Source organism: Pimephales promelas, chromosome 8 (genome assembly GCF_988280905.1).
Source record: "Pimephales promelas chromosome 8, fPimPro1.hap1.1, whole genome shotgun sequence".
NCBI classification, from domain to species: domain Eukaryota; kingdom Metazoa; phylum Chordata; class Actinopteri; order Cypriniformes; family Leuciscidae; genus Pimephales; species Pimephales promelas.
In genome coordinates, this window is record NC_142776.1 from 20,317,492 (window position 1) to 20,332,838 (window position 15,347).

At 33.8% G+C, this 15,347-nt stretch overlaps 1 protein-coding gene and 1 long non-coding RNA gene across 2 annotated transcripts in view; both read right to left on the bottom strand.

Annotated features, from left to right (window-relative positions):
- hs2st1b (heparan sulfate 2-O-sulfotransferase 1b) overlaps positions 1-15,347 on the bottom strand; it is a 111,341-nt gene that overhangs the window by 16,111 nt on the left and 79,883 nt on the right. The gene's annotated exons all lie outside the window — the stretch shown is intronic.
- LOC148977717 (uncharacterized) lies at positions 5,145-14,583 on the bottom strand. The gene is made up of 2 exons (XR_016169494.1): positions 12,366-14,583; positions 5,145-5,635 (listed from the first exon to the last, which is right to left on the bottom strand). It is a non-coding gene; the product is annotated as an uncharacterized LOC148977717 (long non-coding RNA).

Below are 15,347 nucleotides of genomic sequence, written 5' to 3' on the forward strand. Positions count from 1 at the left end.
AACGCGATTAGTTTATGGTGTTATTCTGAACCTCTTGGCTTGCCATAATCCTAACCAAACGTATATTACGCACGGTGTGTTTCCTATGCACGTAAAAACAAATTTTCGCGTATAAATTGCATGATAAACACACTGCGTGCGAGACACATTTAGTTGATGTATCTATGGCAACCAAACGTCATTGGTGAGACAAACGTGCAACGAACGAACGGACGGTCAAATTACGTTTTGGCAGGAGAAAAACTGATCAGAAATGTAATGAAAATGTAACAGAAGTTGTAGAAATGTAGTGGAGAAAGTATAATAAAAATTGCTGCAAAATGTAACGAAGTAAAAGTATGCACTATTTATTTTACTTAAGTAAAGTAAAGATACATAAAAAAAATTACTTAAGTAAAGTAACAAAGTATTTGTACTTCGTTACATTCCACCACTGTCTGGAATTAACTGGCAGTTGGAGCATAAATGTTGTGTGGGTAAACCTACAAAAGTTCAAACAGGTCATATCACTACAGAAACTGATCTCCAGATAATCTTTGCATTTAATCTTCAAGAAATGAACGTTGCGAGTTAGGAAAGGGGTCAAAACAGTCATTCTTGGTGGAGGGCAAGAAAAGAGATGTGTAAACTTGATATTTTGATATCTACACAAATAAGTGTACACACCCTTTCACTTTAATAGTGACTGAATGTCTTTTCAATCTCTCCACCAGCTATGCCCTATTCCGATTCCGTACCTTTATTAGTATCCTAATCCAGTGCCTCTCCTCAGAAGAAAAGCTCCAGAGGAGGTTTATTTGGAGCGTAGGTTGAAAAGCTGCTGCTATCAGACGTTTATCTGCTGGAATTCTAGCTTTTGTTGTTTTTCTCACGAGGCAGAACTGAACTACAGCTCTGAAGTTCATCTCAATTGCAGGAGCAGCGGGAAGAACACTCATCTGTGCTTGGAATAAGAGGTATGTGATCAGTGGAGCAGATCTCTCATCTCTGAGCGATGACAGCAGTCTTTAAATGTGTAAAAGCACGTCTCCACATGCACATTCAAACATGGGAAAAGATTACCTGCTTGAAACTGGAAAACAAACCTACCCTAACTTGATTTACTTTGACTAAAATCAGCTATTTTCTGATAGTCTCAATATTAGGAAATATGGAGGATTACAGTTCGAGTGTGACTTGATGAAATGAAGGAATCAATCAATTTGTTTAAATTTGTTTAAAGTCCCCGTGAACCGGAAGTTGCAAACGATTTTTCTCCAGTGCTGTGACGTATTTCCAAGTGAAACGGAATATTGAACAGAGGGCAGGGTTTTACTCTAGCGCTCCTCCTCTCCATCTCTCGCTCATAGTAAACTAACGGTTTGAGGGGAGTGGTTAAGTGTTTCCCCACCCAAACTGTGAAACCTACGTCATCTGAAAAAGAAACCGTTCCAGACCGGAAGTAACTTTTCAGATTTTGATTAAAGATTACCAAGGTAAAACATTTTTTTTAATATATTTTTACTTGCACAGATTAATTGTTCACCACAAGACTAGTAATATGCGCTAACAAAGTAAATAGGTTCAATTTTGATTTCACTGGGACTTTAAGGCCCGTTCACACCAAGCACGATAACTATAAAGATATAATTCAAAAAATCTTTCTCCATATTAAAGAATAACAGAGTTCACACCACAGCTTCTATAACAATAAACATACGAGAAACGATATCGTTTTCCAGCTGTCCAATGATAAAACACTGACAACCAATCAGAATCCATTCTAATTTAAAGGTCTTGCACATTTAAAATGGCAGATGACATTGCAGAGAAGGTAATCGTCGAGGTACAAAAAAAAAAAAATCCACCCCTGTTTGACAAAGTCAAACCCCCTTTTCAAGGATACGTTAAAAAGCAATCGGTCGTATCCTGGGAATAAACGGTGAGAAGTATTCACAATGAGATATGCAGTTTAGCATAGTGTTACAAAATTACCTCAGGCTATCCAGCGCTAGTTGACAACATTGCTGAAGTTGCAGTGAAAAAGGTGTTGTATACATAAAGGTGTTGACAAGGCGATGTTTTTATCCCATCATGACTTCGTCAGCTAAATCCACTGTTAGATATTACACTAGACTTGCTAGATTCACTGTTTAGATGCGCTCCCAAAAGCGCCTGTTTTTTTTTTTTTTTTTTATATTTGTTTGTAATGTAAAGCAGCAGCAGCAGTCATCCATTTTCAGCCCGTTCTCATCCCAAGGCGTCATATAGTGACACTTTTGAAATTTCGTCTAAGTCCAACGCACATGGCACCCTTTAGCGTCAATATGAGACGCAGATATGTATGGGCCAGAAGGCGCCTCCTAGTGGTCTAACCCTAAACCTACCCCAGAACTAAACCTACCATAACCGAACAAAGCTCTGTGCGTGTTATATTGACGCTAAAGGGTGCCATGTGCGTTGGCTTTAGACGGAATTTCAAAAGTGTCACTATATGACATCCTAGGACGAGAACGCATTGCCATTTTCGCTACTTTGAAACCGCAGGTGTGCTTAGAATAAAAAGACTGTTATCGGTTGTTGGTGTGGACGCATATATAGTTAGTGGTGCTTGCAAAGCAACACTATTGTTATCCTCCATACTTATTATTAGTGGTGCTTGCAAAGCAACACTATTGTTATCCTGCATACTTATTAGTGTGAATGCTTCAAGCATTCACACTCTTGAAATCCAAATCTTTCTTCTTATTATTAGTGTGAATGCTTCAAGCATTCACACTCTTGAAATCCAAATCTTTCTTCTTATTATTATTATTCCGTATTCTTCCGTACGTTTTTCGGTCGCTTTCTTCTCCTCTCTACTTTGTGCTACAAAAACCATTCAAGTATCAAAATGTGCAGCTTTTCAAGGACATGTGTGCTATTACTTTTCTTTTTTATAACCTTTATAATTTTTAAATTATTAAACTTTTTGTGCATATTTTTTAACATGGAAGTCAATGGAGAATTCTTCAAATTCTGTTTTATGCTCCTTCTGCTTTCAAAGCCTACAACTTCTGCATACTTTCAGCTATTTCTGTCATTTAAACTTTAAAATGTTGAGAAATTTGTCAGCTATTAAAGTTGTATTCAACTTTTTGATATCTATTATACTTTTTTCACAATCTCTACTTTAGTCTCATGATGTTTTTCAAGCCGTTTCTGAAATTATAATGGGAGTGAATGAGAGAGACTGTTCAGAGCTAGAGCACGTGCTAGAGTGAGCCAGCTTGAAAACTAATGCTAAAAAATAATTTTTAAATCGCTGGCCTGGCCACAATTTTCACTCTTTGGGCATAAAATTATACTTGAAACGTAGGTATTTTTGTTGTGGTTCCTCTCATGTGTTTAGTAAATCCCTGGGACTTATAGTTTTTTCTCTGTGTCCTTCCAAAGGACAAGAGTGACAGACATTCCTCCATTGGCAACAATTATAAATTCAGGTCAAACTTTTGTGATCAGAGCAATACAAACCAGTTTTTTAACTTGCCAAAGTGGTCCCTTTTTTTAACTCTATCCACAAAAAAAATACATCACATCGTTCACAAAGGCCTTGTCTCGCTCACGGTCAGGTCATTTCGCCAATACAACCTATAGTTTTGTCTCTATTGAGGTTTGTTCGAGGCCAAGTATCAGCAATTTTGGCCTCTGTCTAAATAGGAAAGCTGATTGCACAGGTGATGCTGATTAGCAAAGATCAAAGGGAGACACACATAATTGGTCCTGTGTTCTGATTGGTGGACAGTCACTCAGCTCTTTTCTAAAGGATACTACAAGTTTTTGTTGCATTTATGCCTCTACTTCTCCTGTTCTCCCTCTCTCTTCCCTCCTCTTCTCCTCCTCCAATCCTCTACTCCTCCTGTCCTCCTATTCTACCCTCCTTTCATAATCTCTTCTCCTTTCTACTCTTCCTTTTATCCTCTTCTATCCATCTGCCTGTCTTAACTATTTGACTTTCTGTGTCCAAATGATCTATCTATCTATGTATAGACTATGTATCTATCTGTGTATCTATCTATGTATCTATCTATCTATCTATCTATCTATCTATCTATCTATCTATCTATCTATCTATCTATCTATCTATCTATCTATCTATCTATCTATCTATCTATCTATCTATCTATCTAACTAATCCATCTATATTTCTAACTAATCTATCTTTATTTCTTTCTAGATAATCTATCTTTCTTTCTAACTATACTATCTTTCTTTCTAAATAATCTTTTCTTTCTAGCTATACTATCTATCTTTCTAACTGATCTATCTTTCTTTCTTTCTAAATAATCTTTCTTTCTTTCTAACTATACTATCTGTCTTTCTTTCTAACCAATATATCTTTCCTTCTTTCTTTCTAACTAATCCTTTCTTTTTTTCTAACTAATCCTTTCTTTCTTTTTTCATCCTTTCAAATCCATCTTTCTTTCTAACTAATTCTTTCTTTCTTTCTTCCAAATTCATATTTCTTTCTTACTAATCATTGCTTTCTTTCTTTCTTTCATCTATCTATCGTCTATTTTTCTTTCTTTCTTTCTTTTTTCTTTATTTCTAATAATCTATCTTTCTTTCTTTCTTTCTTTCTTTCTTTCTTTCTTTCTTTCTTTCTTTCTTTCTTTTTTACTAATCCTTTCTTTCTTTCTTTCAAATCCATATTTCTTTCTAACTAATCTTTCTTTCTTTTTTTCTTTTTATCTTTCTTTCTTTCTTTCTTTTTCTTTATTTTGAATTATCTATCTATCTATCTATCTATCTATCTATCTATCTATCTATCTATCTATCTATCTATCTATCTATCTATCTATCTATCTATCTATCTATCTATCTATCTATCTATCTTTCTACCTAATCCATCTTTCTTTCTTCCTTTCTACCTAATCCTTCTTTCTTTCTTTCTTTCTTTCTTTCTTACTACCTAATTCTTCTTTCTTTCTTTCTTTCTTTCTTTCTTTCTTTCTTTCTTTCTTTCTTTCTTTCTTTCTTTCTTTCTTTCTTTCTTTCTTTCTTTCTTTCTTTCTACCTAATCCATCTTTCTTTCTTTCTTTCATTCTTTCTTTCTAATAATCCATCCATCTATCTATCTATCTATCTATCTATCTATCCATCTATCTATCTATCTATCAAATCCATCTTTCTAACTAACTAATCCTTTCTTTCTCACTAATTCTTTCTTTCTTTCTTACTTTCAAATCCATCTTTCTTTCTAACTAATTCTTTCTTTCTTTCTAATCTATCTTTCTTTCTTTCTTTCTTTCTAACTAACTAATCCTTTCTTTCTTTCTCTCTCACTAATCCTTTCTTTCTTTCTTTCTTTCTCACTAATCCTTTCTTTCTTTCAAATCCATCTTTCTTTCTAACTAATTCTTTTCTTTCTTTCTTTCTTTCTTTCTTTCTTTCTTTCTTTCTAACTAATCCTTTCTTTCTTTCTTCCTTTCTTTCTAATAATCTATCTATCTATGTATCTATGTATCTATGTATCTATCTATCTATCTATCTATCTATCTATCTATCTATCTATCTATCTATCTATCTATCTATCTATCTATCTACCTACCTACCCCCTGTCTTTCTCTACCTTTCTTTTTTGTACTCCTTTACTTCTCTACCTCTGTCTCTTTCTCTACCCCTATATTTCTTTACCTCTGTGTCTACATCTCTACCTCTCTTTACCTCTCTAAGTAAACTTGTAGTTTTCTACAATTTTTTGGATCTTGTTTTGCATTTCAGCTTATTAAATGCATTTGAATTAAGCTTTTTTTTCTTTTTTGCTCTGTTTTGCTGTTGTTTGAACTGCAATATTTTTTATTTTTTTTAAGCATTTAAGTTAAGCTTTTGAAGCATTCACACGCATATTCCGCAGGAAATGCAATTTTTCTAGTTAGTGTGAATGCTTCAAGCATTCACACTCTTGAAATCCAAATCTTTCTTCTTATTATTATTATTCCGTATTCTTCCGTACGTTTTTCGGTCGCTTTCTTCTCCTCTCTACTTTGTGCTACAAAAACCATTCAAGTATCAAAATGTGCAGCTTTTCAAGGACATGTGTGCTATTACTTTTCTTTTTTATAACCTTTATAATTTTTAAATTATTAAACTTTTTGTGCATATTTTTTAACATGGAAGTCAATGGAGAATTCTTCAAATTCTGTTTTATGCTCCTTCTGCTTTCAAAGCCTACAACTTCTGCATACTTTCAGCTATTTCTGTCATTTAAACTTTAAAATGTTGAGAAATTTGTCAGCTATTAAAGTTGTATTCAACTTTTTGATATCTATTATACTTTTTTCACAATCTCTACTTTAGTCTCATGATGTTTTTCAAGCCGTTTCTGAAATTATAATGGGAGTGAATGAGAGAGACTGTTCAGAGCTAGAGCACGTGCTAGAGTGAGCCAGCTTGAAAACTAATGCTAAAAAATAATTTTTAAATCGCTGGCCTGGCCACAATTTTCACTCTTTGGGCATAAAATTATACTTGAAACGTAGGTATTTTTGTTGTGGTTCCTCTCATGTGTTTAGTAAATCCCTGGGACTTATAGTTTTTTCTCTGTGTCCTTCCAAAGGACAAGAGTGACAGACATTCCTCCATTGGCAACAATTATAAATTCAGGTCAAACTTTTGTGATCAGAGCAATACAAACCAGTTTTTTAACTTGCCAAAGTGGTCCCTTTTTTTAACTCTATCCACAAAAAAAATACATCACATCGTTTACAAAGGCCTTGTCGCGCTCACGGTCAGGTCATTTCGCCAATACAACCTATAGTTTTGTCTCTATTGAGGTTTGTTCGAGGCCAAGTATCAGCAATTTTGGCCTCTGTCTAAATAGGAAAGCTGATTGCACAGGTGATGCTGATTAGCAAAGATCAAAGGGAGACACACATAATTGGTCCTGTGTTCTGATTGGTGGACAGTCACTCAGCTCTTTTCTGAAGGATACTACAAGTTTTTGTTGCATTTATGCCTCTACTTCTCCTGTTCTCCCTCTCTCTTCCCTCCTCTTCTCCTCCTCCAATCCTCTACTCCTCCTGTCCTCCTATTCTACCCTCCTTTCATAATCTCTTCTCCTTTCTACTCTTCCTTTTATCCTCTTCTATCCATCTGCCTGTCTTAACTATTTGACTTTCTGTGTCCAAATGATCTATCTATCTATGTATAGACTATGTATCTATCTGTGTATCTATCTATGTATCTATCTATCTATCTATCTATCTATCTATCTATCTATCTATCTATCTATCTATCTATCTATCTATCTATCTATCTATCTATCTATCTATCTATCTATCTATCTATCTAACCCATCTATATTTCTAACTAATCTATCTTTATTTCTTTCTAGATAATCTATCTTTCTTTCTAACTATACTATCTTTCTTTCTAAATAATCTTTTCTTTCTAGCTATACTATCTATCTTTCTAACTGATCTATCTTTCTTTCTTTCTAAATAATCTTTCTTTCTTTCTAACTATACTATTAGTCCAGGCAAAATAGCCCATTTTGGAGCCAAAAATAGAACTAATTGTAAAAGAATTTTTTTCAGCATAGATCATTTCTATGAGGTGTCCAGAACAACATACTAAAAGTCCTAAGAAATCCTAGTTGAGGAAATATGTTTAATTCGCATCAATCCGAGATGTGTGCCAGTAAGGCCAGACAACAATAAACCCCAATGGGGCTATTTTTTTCCTTTACTCCTATCAAAATAAAACTTTATACAATGAAAGTACCCATGAAAAGTAACAAATTTTGTATTACAAGTTTCTTTGAAAATTAATTTTATTATGCAAATGAGCTATACACTAATCGAATATGCCCCAAATACACCCAAATAGGCTTAATTTTTTCCTTTACTCCTACCACAATAAAACTTTACACAATGAAAGTCTACAAGAAAAGTAAAACATTTTGTATTAGAAGTTTCTTTGAAAATAAATTTTATTATGCAAATGAGCAATTTACTAATTGAATATGCCCAAAATACACCCTAATGGGCTTTTTTTTTTCCTTTACTCCTATAAAACTCACAATTAAACCTCACAGAACAATGACAGTGAAAGTATACATAAAAAGTAACCTTTTTGTTTTACAAGTTATCTTGTAAAACAAAAATGTATGTAGTTAGCAGAGCCGGACAGTATCAGAGTAGTACTTTAGTACAGTACTTAAGTACAATTTTGAGGGATCTGTACTTTACTCAAGGATCATTTTTGGGAAGTACTCTTGACTTTACTCAAGTACAATTGAGAGGGAAATATTGTACTATTTACTCCACTACATTTCTACCCATAACAGTGAGCACCCATTACTACTTCTAAAAAAAAATGAAAATAAGAAAAATCTCGGAAACCCTCAATTTGTTGTTTCCCTCTCAAACGTGATTGGATTTTGCAAGCGCCTAGCCTGGGTTTCCCCATGCTGTCTTGCCACAGCGCGATTTTATTCACGCTGCTAGGCAGCCTGGACACCATGAACCAAATTTTCGCCTGAGCTAGGGAACCAATCACAGAACGGGGAGGGAGCGGCAAGACGATGATGATGTCTATGCAACACCGCAGCAGTTTGTGTATCTCTATGGATCCATCTTGGCAGTGGACGCGAAGTTACCTTTTGATACAGTCTTTGTGTATACATACATACTGTAAAACTTAAAATAATAGCCCGGGCTCTTATTTTCCCAAATCATCGAACTGCACCGGCTTGTATTTGAGACAGGCGTCTATATGGAACCGGCCTTTATAATTTAGTGTTGAGATGTTGTTCATTGAGTCTATAATCTCTAAAAATCTCCAAATGCTCCACCTGAAACTGCGATCTTCCAACCTTTTAGTATCGTGTCAATTGATTATGCGCGAAGGAGAGAGAGCAAGACAGCGCTCGTGTTGTTTGAAGACGTGAGAGTGCGCGCGTGTGTCCGGTGCACTCTCTCTGCTCCTTATGTGTCCTATCAAGTGCAGCAGTTTCTATTCTACATCATTCACCGATCAAAATAGTCTTTGGCGGGACAAAAATTTGCTTTGGCAGACGCCAAAAAGCGGACGATCTGACGGTTTTAGAAGATTAACAACCCGAAACTAAAAAACAGACCTGGCCTCTATTTGAGACCGGCTTTTATTTACACAAACCTGCAGCCACAACAGGCGTGTAAAAGAGACAGACTATTTGGGATTCGCTATTATTTGAAGTTTTACTTTAAATCTCCTAAATCTCTGACCCATCGTCTTTTTCCTCGTCTAATTTTCTGCCGTTCTACATACCGTACGTCATCTGGTATCATTGAACTGATTGGCTATGAGCTACGTACAGACGCATTTGATAGACATTCGTAACACCCAATAATATGGCTCCGGGCATTCATAAACCATGCCTCAAACACGAGAAAATGAACATGTCGTTTCTAGACAATGTTTCATTCTCAATGAGACGTGGTCTAATATCAGCAATCACCTTCAGCTTTCCGCCAAAGTCAACTCCATGGTCAGATTTAGATAAGAGACCAAACCATGGACGAAACAATGGATGGAGACGCAGCCGGCCCATCCCGGGAATGTGCCGACCCGTGGCCCCACATATTCTGAATAGTGACTGAAAAGTCACCCCGAACTCATCTCCAGTGGAACCTCAAACTCTCCCTCCAACGTCAACATCTGCGAAGTTCCAGTCTTCGGGTCTTTAAACAAATGATGGTGTGGAAAGGGGGAAGTGAATGTATGGACCCAAAAGACGGGGGGTGGCATGTTTTGGATGGGGGAGTTTTGCCAATAATGACCGATCAGCCTGCGGCACCACCAGAAATTCTAGATGTAGTCCGCTGTAGTTGCAAGAAAGACTGTGGCACAAAGAGAAGAACATGCAAAAAACATGGACTCCCTTGCACTGCCATTTGCAGGGAATGTCGTGGTACTAGCTGCATGCACAAACTCACAGTTGCCTGATTTATCTGATGAATATGAGGGGAAGAACTAAGCAAAGAACAAACCGGGAACTGATTTGGGTATGCCAGAACCAAGAGCCACAGAGAAGGGGTCGAGGATAAAATAAAATAAGAGAAAACAAAAATTAAAAAACACCCAACCCTCCCCTGAGGCTTGTGTCCCTCTGTGACCCTGAAGACTATACCGGCGGGGGTTATACCCCTGGCAGGTACTACCAAGCCAGGCAGTTTTCATGTTAGAGGCCAGTCTAAAAGCAGCATTGCCATCACCCATTGGCAGTAGGATGATTGGATGAAGATTGGGCCGATTTGTCATACATATGAAGGGTGTTTCTGCCTATGCAAATTATGACATATTCAATAAGTGTATAGCTCATGTGCATATTCAAATTAATTTCAAAAGAAACTTGTAATACAAAATAAGTTACTTTTCCTGTATACTTTTACTTTGTAAAGTTTTATTGTGGTAGGAATAAAGCAAAAAATTAAGCCCATTAGGGTGTATTTTGGACATATTCGATTAGTGTATAGCTCATTTGCATAATAAAATTTATTTTCAAAGAAACTTCTAATACAAAATGTTTTACTTTTCTTGTAGAGTTTCATTGTGTAAAGTTTTATTGTGGTAGGAATAAAGCAAAAAATTAAGCCCATTAGGGTGTATTTTGGACATATTCGATTAGTAAATTGCTCATTTGCATAATAAAATTTATTTTCAAAGAAACTTCTAATACAAAATGTTTTACTTTTCTTGTAGAGTTTCATTGTGTAAAGTTTTATTGTGGTAGGAGTAAAGGAAAAAATTAAGCCTATTTGGGTGTATTTGGGGCATATTCGATTAGTGTATAGCTCATTTGCATAATAAAATTCATTTTCAAAGAAACTTGTAATACAAAATTTGTTACTTTTCATGGATACTTTCATTGTATAAAGTTTTATTTTGATAGGAGTAAAGGAAAAAAATAGCCCCATTGGGGTGTATTGTTGTCTGGCCTTACTGGCACACATCTCGGATTGATGCGAATTAAACATATTTCCTCAACTAGGATTTCTTAGGACTTTTAGTATGTTGTTCTGGACACCTCATCGAAATGATCTATGCTGAAAAAAATTCTTTTACAATTAGTCTGTCGTAAAACGCTACTTTGCCTGGACTATATCTGTCTTTCTTTCTAACCAATATATCTTTCCTTCTTTCTTTCTAACTAATCCTTTCTTTTTTTCTAACTAATCCTTTCTTTCTTTTTTCATCCTTTCAAATCCATCTTTCTTTCTAACTAATTCTTTCTTTCTTTCTTTCAAATTCATATTTCTTTCTTACTAATCATTGCTTTCTTTCTTTCTTTCATCTATCTATCATCTATTTTTCTTTCTTTCTTTTTTCTTTATTTCTAATAATCTATCTTTCTTTCTTTCTTTCTTTCTTTCTTTTTTACTAATCCTTTCTTTCTTTCTTTCAAATCCATATTTCTTTCTAACTAATCTTTCTTTCTTTTTTTCTTTTTATCTTTCTTTCTTTCTTTCTTTTTCTTTATTTTGAATTATCTATCTATCTATCTATCTATCTATCTATCTATCTATCTATCTATCTATCTATCTATCTATCTATCTATCTATCTATCTATCTATCTATCTATCTATCTATCTATCTATCTAATCCATCTTTCTTTCTTCCTTTCTACCTAATCCTTCTTTCTTTCTTTCTTTCTTTCTTTCTTACTACCTAATTCTTCTTTCTTTCTTTCTTTCTTTCTTTCTTTCTTTCTTTCTTTCTACCTAATCCATCTTTCTTTCTTTCTTTCTTTCTTTCTTTCTTTCTTTCTTTCTTTCTAATAATCCATCCATCTATCTATCTATCTATCTATCTATCTATCTATCTATCTATCTATCTATCTATCTATCTATCTATCTATCTATCTATCTATCTATCAAATCCATCTTTCTAACTAACTAATCCTTTCTTTCTCACTAATTCTTTCTTTCTTTCTTACTTTCAAATCCATCTTTCTTTCTAACTAATTCTTTCTTTCTTTCTAATCTATCTTTCTTTCTTTCTTTCTTTCTTTCTAACTAACTAATCCTTTCTTTCTTTCTCTCTCACTAATCCTTTCTTTCTTTCTTTCTCACTAATCCTTTCTTTCTTTCAAATCCATCTTTCTTTCTAACTAATTCTTTTCTTTCTTTCTTTCTTTCTTTCTTTCTTTCTTTCTTTCTTTCTTTCTTTCTTTCTTTCTTTCTTTCTTTCTTTCTTTCTTTCTAACTAATCCTTTCTTTCTTTCTTCCTTTCTTTCTAATAATCTATCTATCTATGTATCTATGTATCTATGTATCTATCTATCTATCTATCTATCTATCTATCTATCTATCTATCTATCTATCTATCTATCTATCTATCTATCTATCTATCTATCTATCTACCTACCTACCCCCTGTCTTTCTCTACCTTTCTTTTTTGTACTCCTTTACTTCTCTACCTCTGTCTCTTTCTCTACCCCTATATTTCTTTACCTCTGTGTCTACATCTCTACCTCTCTTTACCTCTCTAAGTAAACTTGTAGTTTTCTACAATTTTTTGGATCTTGTTTTGCATTTCAGCTTATTAAATGCATTTGAATTAAGCTTTTTTTTCTTTTTTGCTCTGTTTTGCTGTTGTTTGAACTGCAATATTTTTTATTTTTTTTTAAGCATTTAAGTTAAGCTTTTGAAGCATTCACACGCATATTCCGCAGGAAATGCAATTTTTCTAGTTAGTGTGAATGCTTCAAGCATTCACACTCTTGAAATCCAAATCTTTCTTCTTATTATTATTATTCCGTATTCTTCCGTACGTTTTTCGGTCGCTTTCTTCTCCTCTCTACTTTGTGCTACAAAAACCATTCAAGTATCAAAATGTGCAGCTTTTCAAGGACATGTGTGCTATTACTTTTCTTTTTTATAACCTTTATAATTTTTAAATTATTAAACTTTTTGTGCATATTTTTTAACATGGAAGTCAATGGAGAATTCTTCAAATTCTGTTTTATGCTCCTTCTGCTTTCAAAGCCTACAACTTCTGCATACTTTCAGCTATTTCTGTCATTTAAACTTTAAAATGTTGAGAAATTTGTCAGCTATTAAAGTTGTATTCAACTTTTTGATATCTATTATACTTTTTTCACAATCTCTACTTTAGTCTCATGATGTTTTTCAAGCCGTTTCTGAAATTATAATGGGAGTGAATGAGAGAGACTGTTCAGAGCTAGAGCACGTGCTAGAGTGAGCCAGCTTGAAAACTAATGCTAAAAAATAATTTTTAAATCGCTGGCCTGGCCACAATTTTCACTCTTTGGGCATAAAATTATACTTGAAACGTAGGTATTTTTGTTGTGGTTCCTCTCATGTGTTTAGTAAATCCCTGGGTCTTATAGTTTTTTCTCTGTGTCCTTCCAAAGGACAAGAGTGACAGACATTCCTCCATTGGCAGCAATTATAAATTCAGGTCAAACTTTTGTGATCAGAGCAATACAAACCAGTTTTTTAACTTGCCAAAGTGGTCCCTTTTTTTAACTCTATCCACAAAAAAAATACATCACATCGTTCACAAAGGCCTTGTCTCGCTCACGGTCAGGTCATTTCGCCAATACAACCTATAGTTTTGTCTCTATTGAGGTTTGTTCGAGGCCAAGTATCAGCAATTTTGGCCTCTGTCTAAATAGGAAAGCTGATTGCACAGGTGATGCTGATTAGCAAAGATCAAAGGGAGACACACATAATTGGTCCTGTGTTCTGATTGGTGGACAGTCACTCAGCTCTTTTCTGAAGGATACTACAAGTTTTTGTTGCATTTATGCCTCTACTTCTCCTGTTCTCCCTCTCTCTTCCCTCCTCTTCTCCTCCTCCAATCCTCTACTCCTCCTGTCCTCCTATTCTACCCTCCTTTCATAATCTCTTCTCCTTTCTACTCTTCCTTTTATCCTCTTCTATCCATCTGGCTGTCTTAACTATTTGACTTTCTGTGTCCAAATGATCTATCTATCTATGTATAGACTATGTATCTATCTGTGTATCTATCTATGTATCTATCTATGTATCTATCTATGTATCTATGTATCTATCTATCTATCTATCTATCTATCTATCTATCTATCTATCTATCTATCTATCTATCTATCTATCTATCTAACTAATCCATCTATATTTCTAACTAATCTATCTTTATTTCTTTCTAGACAATCTATCTTTCTTTCTAACTATACTATCTTTCTTTCTAAATAATCTTTTCTTTCTAGCTATACTATCTATCTTTCTAACTGATCTATCTTTCTTTCTTTCTAAATAATCTTTCTTTCTTTCTAACTATACTATCTGTCTTTCTTTCTAACCAATATATCTTTCCTTCTTTCTTTCTAACTAATCCTTTCTTTATTTCTAACTAATCCTTTCTTTCTTTTTTCATCCTTTCCAATCCATCTTTCTTTCTAACTAATTCTTTCTTTCTTTCTTTCAAATTCATATTTCTTTCTTACTAATCATTGCTTTCTTTCTTTCTTTCATCTATCTATCATCTATTTTTCTTTCTTTCTTTCTTTTTTCTTTATTTCTAATAATCTATCTATCTTTCTTTCTTTCTTTCTTTCTTTCTTTCTTTCTTTTTTACTAATCCTTTCTTTCTTTCTTTCTTTCTTTCAAATCCATATTTCTTTCTAACTAATCTTTCTTTCTTTTTTTCTTTTTATCTTTCTTTCTTTCTTTTTCTTTATTTTGAATTATCTATCTATCTATCTATCTATCTATCTATCTATCTATCTATCTATCTATCTATCTATCTATCTATCTATCTATCTATCTATCTATCTATCTATCTATCTATCTATCTATCTACCTAATCCATCTTTCTTTCTTCCTTTCTACCTAATCCTTCTTTCTTTCTTTCTTTCTTTCTTTCTTTCTTTCTTTCTTTCTTTCTTTCTTTCTTTCTTTCTTTCTTTCTTTCTTTCTTTCTTTCTTTCTTTATTTCTTTCTTTCTTTCTTTCTTACTACCTAATTCATCTTTCTTTCTTTCTTTCTTTCTTTCTTTCTTTCTTTCTTTCTTTCTTTCTTTCTTTCTTTCTTTCTTTCTTTCTTTCTTTCTTTCTTTCTACCTAATCCATCTTTCTTTCTTTCTTTCTTTCTTTCTTTCTTTCTTTCTTTCTTTCTTTCTTTCTTTCTTTCTTTCTTTCTTTCTTTCTTTCTTTCTTTCTTTCTTTCTTTCTTTCTAATAATCCATCTATCTATCTATCTATCTATCTATCTATCTATCTATCTATCTATCTATCTATCTATCTATCTATCTATCTATCAAATCCATCTTTCTAACTAACTAATCCTTTCTTTCTCACTAATTCTTTCTTTCTTTCTTACTTTCAAATCCATCTTTCTTTC